This window comes from Nicotiana tabacum, chromosome 1 (genome assembly GCF_000715075.1).
Source record: "Nicotiana tabacum cultivar K326 chromosome 1, ASM71507v2, whole genome shotgun sequence".
NCBI lineage: Eukaryota > Viridiplantae > Streptophyta > Magnoliopsida > Solanales > Solanaceae > Nicotiana > Nicotiana tabacum.
This window is the reverse complement of record NC_134080.1, coordinates 112,465,573-112,473,619: the sequence shown is the minus strand read 5'-3', so window position 1 is coordinate 112,473,619 and position 8,047 is coordinate 112,465,573. Positions and strand designations below refer to the sequence as shown.

The 8,047-nt window shown below is 37.9% G+C and overlaps 1 long non-coding RNA gene across 1 annotated transcript; it reads right to left on the bottom strand.

Moving 5' to 3' along the window:
* Positions 1-1,597: 1,597 nt before the first annotated feature.
* Positions 1,598-6,107, bottom strand: LOC107805900 (uncharacterized). The gene is made up of 2 exons (XR_001652545.2): positions 5,572-6,107; positions 1,598-2,285 (listed from the first exon to the last, which is right to left on the bottom strand). It is a non-coding gene; the product is annotated as an uncharacterized LOC107805900 (long non-coding RNA).
* Between the last annotated feature and the right edge of the window lie 1,940 nt (positions 6,108-8,047).

The following is an 8,047-nucleotide window of genomic DNA, read 5'->3' as shown; positions in this document are numbered from 1 at the left end:
AAATTCAATGGCCCTTTGCAAAATTTGATAACCACTGATTTGGTTGACAGTGTTATTGTGGTTATTACTGTTTCTATTAACCCAGATGTGCCAAATGATGAAGGAAAAGTAGGTGTTCCAGTTTATAAAGTCATGTTTGCTAGGAAAGTTGAAGTCCTTTATTTGGAGAAGCCAATGTTTCCCATTTTGGTTAATAAGGTGGTTCCCTTGAAGGTCGGACCAGAGTTTGTTGACAGCTTTGCATTCGAGGAAGATGTGCTCTATTGATTCTTCATAAGGGCTTTTACTGATTGGACAGTTAGAGTCAATGTTTAGTCCAATCTGTGAAGGTATTTCCTGCAAGGAATTCGATTGTGAAGGCATTGCCATAGGAAAAATCTAATTTTAATGGGACAATCCAATTTCCAAATCCACTCAAAGTCTAAGTTAGTATTATTAGGAGATTCCAGCAGTGTATAACAAGATTTAGTAGTAAAGAACCCCTTAGTGGTGAGAGACCAAATAGGTAAGTCAATTTTGTTCATTTCAATCTTCTCTTTTCTAGCACTTCTTGGCTTGCTCATTTTCCTTCCCTTTCTTTTCTTTTCTGATTATCGCTCTTTTCTTCCTTCTCATTTCTCACATCCCATAATTTCACATATCTTTTTTCTTTTTTTTTTTCCTTTTTTTTTGTTTTTTTAATGTTATCTATTTCTTTACTTTTTCTTTTAATTAAAAAAATGGTTCGAGCGAACCCTATGTAGGTTGCCTACGTATCATGACGCAGTATGAATCAGATCTTTGCGTAGTTCGGAAAGACCGGGAATAAAGTAAACAATCTAACCTTCTCATTTTCTTTTTTCTTTTTTTTTCCTTTTGTTTATTACCATAATGACTACTCTTATGAAAAAAGAGAAATAAAAGAAGCAAATCTTTATTTGTTTTAATTTTATAGACTTAATGTTCCATAACCTATTCTAAACTCAAGCTTAAACAAGCATATATCTTTTTTTTTTGAACAAATATTCTATGAGAAATTATTAAGGAAAAGCCCCTAGAAAAGAAATATTTTTTGATTCTTTTTTTAGGAAAGAAATCTAAAGAATAAACCAAAGAAAAATATTTTGAATTTTCATTTGATATCCCTGAAAAAAGATTTCGAAACGAGAAATTAACAAGTTAAGAAAATATTTTTGGATTTCAGTTTTTGATTACTGAAGGAAGAAACTCTAAAGATAAACAACATATAAAGTATGTTTTTTTTTTCTTCTATGTACAATGTCCTAAAGTTCTAGTGAAAACAAAAAGAGTATTTTTTTTATTTTATATATATATTTCCGAAAAAAGAACCTCAAAAGAAAGTCTTTCTTTTTTGGATTTTTAGAATTAATATCTTAAGAAAACTTGCAAAGAGGTATTAAAGAAAATTCTCTTTTTTATTTTTTATTTTTTTGCTCGAATTTTAGTCTTAATGTACTAAAGGAAATATAAAATATATTTTTTTTTTATTTTGAGTTCTAGATATTAATTTCCTAAAGGAAAACCACCTCAAAAGATTTCTTTTTTTAGAATTTTTTTTCTAGAATTAGTACTCTAAAGAAAACTTCTAAAGGAAATATAAAAACGCAAAATCTCTTTTTTTTTGGATTTTTGATTTATAACACATTTTTTCAAATACAAAGTAGGAAGTACAATAACAAAAGACTCGACAAACTTACTAGACTATGACAGACTTCAACATCCCTTAAAAGACTCCATATTACTGTACAGAACTTGAAGGTAAAACACGACATAAAAGGAAAAATAGACTCAAAATATAAAAAATTAAAAAAATTAAAAAATCTCCTTAAGCAACTCCTGAATGAGCGATCTTGACTGGATGGTCCTAAGACGTCTGTCATGCCCAAACGCCGGTAAGTAGATGTCACGACCCTAAACCCGGACCCGGTCGTGATGGCGCCTCTCGTGAAGACAAGGCCTGGAAACTATTCCCAATTCGATATTAAATAGTTAATTAACAAGAAAACAGTCTAAAACATGATTTAATAATACGAAACAACAAATAATATCATAAATATGCGGAAGGACAACCCAACACAGCCCTAAACTGGGGTGTCACTAGTCATGAGCATCTAAACAAAACTGGAATACTCCAAGTCAACTACAGAGTTTAATGCATAGACTAAAGACATAAAGAAATAAGATAGGGAGGAGCTCCGGGCTATGAACGCCAATAGCTACCTAAAGACTCCTAGGACCGCCTGAAGCTGGAAATGATCAGCACTCGGGAGCGGGACCAGCTACGCCTGAATTTGCACACAGGGTGCAGGGAGTAAAGTGAGTACTCCAACTCAGTGAGTAACAAATGTAAATAAAGACTGAAAGCAAGAAAACATGTAAGGCACAAAGCATTATATAATGAAGCAGTAAAACCATTTAAAAGCCGTAAATCAGTGAAAAATAGGTAAAAATCCCTTAACTAAAATATAAATTCATGAAATATCCTTTTCAAACAATTTAGCAGGTAATTGACAGGAAATTAAGGGAAATAAACACATAAAAGTTCGCTTCTCGGGCAACATCTCAGAACAATACCAGCCCCTTGGGCTCAATCTCACATCACAATGGGTACCCACGCTCCCTGGGGGTGTGTAGACTCCTGGAAGTTCCCCTTACGGCCCAAGCGCAATAATAAACCATCTCGTGGCATCAACACTAGGCTCTCAGCCTCATATCAATCAAGCAACCTCGTGGCGTACATATCTCAGGCCCTCGACCTCAAATCATGATCAGTGTTTCCTCACAATATAGGCCCTCAGCCTTACTCAGTCAAAAATACTCACAAGCCACTCAGGTAATAGTAAAACATTGAACCTCAGCCCAATCATCATTTAAAAGACCATTTAAGTATTTAAAATAGAGTAAACATTGCTGAGTATGAAAACAATGGAAAATAATATGACTGAGTTCAAGTATAAAAGTCAAAGCAGTGAGGAAATATCATTAAAAATCCCCGAAGGGTTCAAATAGTTGGCACGAAGCCCAAATATAGCATTCAGCCCATGTAATGATGATAGCAAATAGATTTTAGTCATATACGCGGTAAAATCATCAATTGGGACGGACCAAGTCGCAATCCCCAATAGTGCACGACCCCACGCTCGTCATCAAGCGTGTGTCTCGTCTCAATATATCACTATGATGTGCAATCCGGGGTTTCAAACCCTCAGAACATCATTTACGATCATTACTCACCTCGAACCGGTCAAATCTCTAGCTCGCGACGCCTTTGCCCCTCGAACCGGCCTCCACTCGCATAGAATTTATCCAAAATCAGAACGAGGATGTCAAAATATGCTAAGGGAACAAAGCCCAAGCGAAAATAATCAAAATATGACACAAGTCCCGAAATTACCAAAACCGACCCCCGGGCCCACGTCTCGGAATTCGATAATTTTTACATCAATAGATTCCTTATCTCCCCACGACTTCATATATATCAAAAGTTCTGAATCCGACCTCCAATGGTCCTTCAAATCCTCAATCAAAAGCCTAAGTTTCCTAGTTCTTCAATTTTTGGCTTAATTTCCATGATTATTTAGGTGGAATTCACATTAGAATTGAGTTTTATGTCCAAGAATCTTACCTCCAAGTGATTCCCCTTGAATCTCTCTTCAATCCCCTTTAAAAAGCTCCAAAAACGACCAACAATGGAAGAAATAAACCCCACATTCACGGACAAGACGATCTTTTAAACCTTCTGCCCAGGTCTAATTTCTTTCATCGCGATCGCGGGACTTCCTTCGCGATCACGAAGCACAAATCCTCAGCTCCCAAAATTAACCCTATGCGAACGTGTACAAGCCTAGGAGAACGCGATGATCATGCTCCCAACACTATGCGATCGCGAAGGAAGTCCCGCGATCGCGATGAACAACTTCAAGCCAAGACCCCTGCTTCACTTAACTCTACGCGAACGTGACCCACTCCCCGCATTCGCAATCAACAATGCCTTCAACTTATGCGATCGCATCCCCACCTTTGCGAACGCACTGAGCAAACTGGACTGCCCCCACAACATCTCTACGCGATCGCGAGACTCCCTACGCAATCGCGAAGAGTAAAAACTCTGCAACAGCTGAACCAAAATCTGCAACATCTCCAAGGCATGAAATGGTCCGATTGACCATCCGAAACTCACCTGAGGCCCCCGGGACCTCAACCAAAGGCACCAAGATATCCTAAAACCTTATTCAAACTTGTACCAATCTTCAAAACACCTCAAACAACATCAAATCAACCAAAACACGTCGGATTCAAGCCTAAGTTTCAAAAATCTACCGAATTCCGCTTTTGATCAAAAATCCAACCAAACCACGTCCGAATGACGTTAAATTTTGCACACACATCCCAAATGATACAACAGAACTACTGCAACTCTCAGAATTCCATTCCGACCCCTATATCAAAATCTCGCCTACTAACCGGAAATTGCCAAAATATCAACTTCGCCAATTCAAGCCTAAATCTACTCCGAACCTCCAAAACTCATTCCGATCACACTCCTAAGTCCAAAATCACCTCCCAAAGCTATCAGAACTCACATCTGAGCCCTATAACACATATGTCAACATCCGGTTGACTTTTCCAACCGGATATAAGACATTGCATAATTCAAGATTAGTTAATAAAAGATAACATTATTTTCCTTATCCTTTAAAGAAAAATAAAGGCACAACTTTTGACTCAATTATATGATTTTAAGCACAGTCAGATGCTTGCCAAAACTGAAAAATGACATTTGAGGACCTTAAATTAGCCGGATGATAAAAACATATGGACTGTGACTAAGTAGAGAAATAAACAAGGAACCCAGTAATGACCTAGGCATGTGCACTTGAATGTAACAAATCATGAAGATTTTTACCTTAATGAAAACTTATAATAAATTATCCAAACAAAAGAGAACAAGCTAAGGCTATGACAATAATCTGAACAAATTCCAAAATAAAGAAAGAGCATTTGAAGACATTACAAAAAACTCAAGACCATTCCAAACCACAAAATAGACTCTTAACATTAGCAATTTTACTTAACAAGAAAAAGAATAGTAAAATAGAAATAAAATTCAAAAAAACAAAACTTCTGCAACTTACTAAATCTTAGAGGAAAGGAGAGAAAACAGCATAGGGGATCACCTAAATGTCATTTCAAATCACAAAATTGAAGTAAAAATTAAATTGAAACCACTCAAATGTCAAGGGAAAGAGTGAAAGCAGTGAAAGGAAAATCATACTAACCCATAGTATCTTTAAGTGCGCAGCCCCAGACCAATTTCATCAATTAAAGACAAAATCCAACAACCCAATAATTTGAAATTATTGGTAAACTATCTTTCTCTTAATCAAACCTAATGAATATTGATTAACGAACCCACAATAATTTCTAAAGCCATTCAAAAAGAACACAAAGCAATATGAACATCAACATGAATAAATACTGACCATTTCAAACATTCATGTACCATACAACTCCGTTTTATCAAAATTTACTGCACGGAATTGAGAAGAAAGACGAGAGTAATAATCTGACCTCAATTATATTAACAAGAACTCAGTTACAACAAACTCTGACGAACTAAATCTGGCCGGAAGGAGCAACAGTAGCAGGAGCTCGGACCGCGAACGAAGCTTCGACGGTGAACCTCGAGCAGACCCCAAACCTCACGGCAAAACTAACTATGAAAATGCCTGCAGCCTAGAACTGGTATTTAGTGTTTGAATATAGGTTGCCTTTGCTGTAGCCCAGAACTGATGTTTGACGTTGATGCTTCGAAATGGAGTTCTACCGCTGGAAATGGCGAAGTTACTCAGAAAGGGCGGGGAGATGGGCCTGATGGCTGAGGAAGATGTGTTGTTTGGGGTGAGGTGAAGGACTGACGGATCAGTGGTGGAGAGATGCGGCTGGAGCTATTAGGGGTATTCAAGGTTTTCTGGTTTTGGGTGTGAAAGGCGAAGAAGAAGACGTTCGAGGGGGGGAAGGCTATGAAAAACGGCAGATCCAGATCTCTCCCACATCTAGGTCTAGGAAATTAGGTCCTCTTATGCTTAGGCATTTTTAGGGTTTAAAAAGAAAGATCTTATGGGTCTAATGGGTTTTTGGGCTTTAAAATTGAAATTAAGTTGGGTCCATATCTTATTGCGTCTTAATTTTGGGCTAAGAAAACTAAAATATAAAAATATAAAACTTACTCTTAATTAATTAGAACACACTACTAAGATAAAACTAGATATTAAAAGTGAAACTATTTTTTTGTATTTTCAAGATTATATAAAGATAAAAATAAGGTACTATTTTTTTTAATAATATGAAAGGTACATAAAATAAAAATATTTTTTGTAATTTTTATTTTGTGACGGAATAAAGCAAAAGAGTCAAAATTAGTTGAAATAATTATATCCGAGCATATGCCCAAGTCCTAAATCATGATACGGACTTACCGGGGCTATCAAAATACTGATCCGGGTCTGTTTACACAAAATATTGACCGTAGTCAACTCAAATAATTTTTGAAGACAAAAATTCACATTTTCTTTAATTTTTCACATAAAGACTTTCAAGAATAAGACACAAACTGTGCACGCAAATCGAGGAACGCTAAGCGGAGCTAATCAAGGTCTCGGACCACGGGAATAGAGGCTAAATCTAAAAATAACCTATCGGGTCATCACATTCTCTACCTCTAAAACAAACGTTCGTCCTCGAACGGACATAGAAAAGTACCTGGAGTGGTGAAAAGGTGTAGGAATCTACTCTGCATTTCGCACTTGGACTCGCACGTAGCTGCCTCAATTGGTTGACCCATCTGCTGCACTAGAGCTGAAGGATAACTCTTAGACCTCAACTTCCGGGCTTGCCGGGCTAGAACGGCCACCGGCTCCTCCTTATAAGTCAAATCCTTCTCCAATTGGACTGAGCTAAAACCTAACACATGGAATATATCACCATGATACTTCCGGAGCATGGAGACATGGAACATCGAATGAACTGCTGATAGATTAGGTGGCAATGCAAGCTTGTAGGCAACCTCACCCACTCTCTCAAGAATCTAGAACGGTCAGATATACCTACGGCTCAACTATCCCTTCCTTTTGAACCTCATCACACCCTTCATGGGTGAAACCCGGAGCAAAGCCCTCTCTCCAACCATGAATGCAACATCACGAACTCTACGATCGATATAACTCCTGCCTAGAGTGAGCTGTACGAAGTCGATCCTGAATCATCTTGACCTTTTCTAAGACAACCCGAACCAAATCGGTATCCAACAACTGAGCCTTTCCTGGCTCAAACCAACCAACTGCGGATGACACCGCCTCCCATATAGTGCCTCATAGGGAGCCATTTGAATACTCGATTGGTAGTTATTCTTATATGCAAACTCCGCAAGATGCCAAGAACCCCCAGAATCTATACCACAGGCACAAAGCATATCCTCTAATATCTGAATAGTGCACTCGGACTATCCGTATATCTAGGGGTGAAATGCTATACTCAACTCCCTAACTCATGTTGCATGGCCCTCCAGAAGTGCGATGTGAACAGTGTGACCTAATAAAAAATAATAGACGCTGGCACACCATGTAGTCGAACAATCTCGCGGATATAGATCTCAGCTAACCGCTATGAAGAATAGGTAACTGCTATAGGAATGAAATGTGCTGACTTGGTAAAACTATCCACAATCACCCATACATCGTCAAAATTCTTTTGAGTCCGTGGGAGACCAACAAAAAAATTCATAGTAATATGTTCCCACTTCTACTCAGGAATCTCAAGCCTCTGGAGAAAACCACCAGGCCTCTGATGCTCGTACTTTACCTGCTAGAAATTTAAACACCAAGCTACATGCGCAACTATATATTTCTTCGCCCTTCTCCACCAATAATGTTTCCTCAGATCTTGATACATCTTGGCGGCACCCGGATGGATGGGATACCATGAACTTTGGGCCTCCTTATGTATCAACTGACGACGCTCATCCATATTGGACACACAAATCTGACTC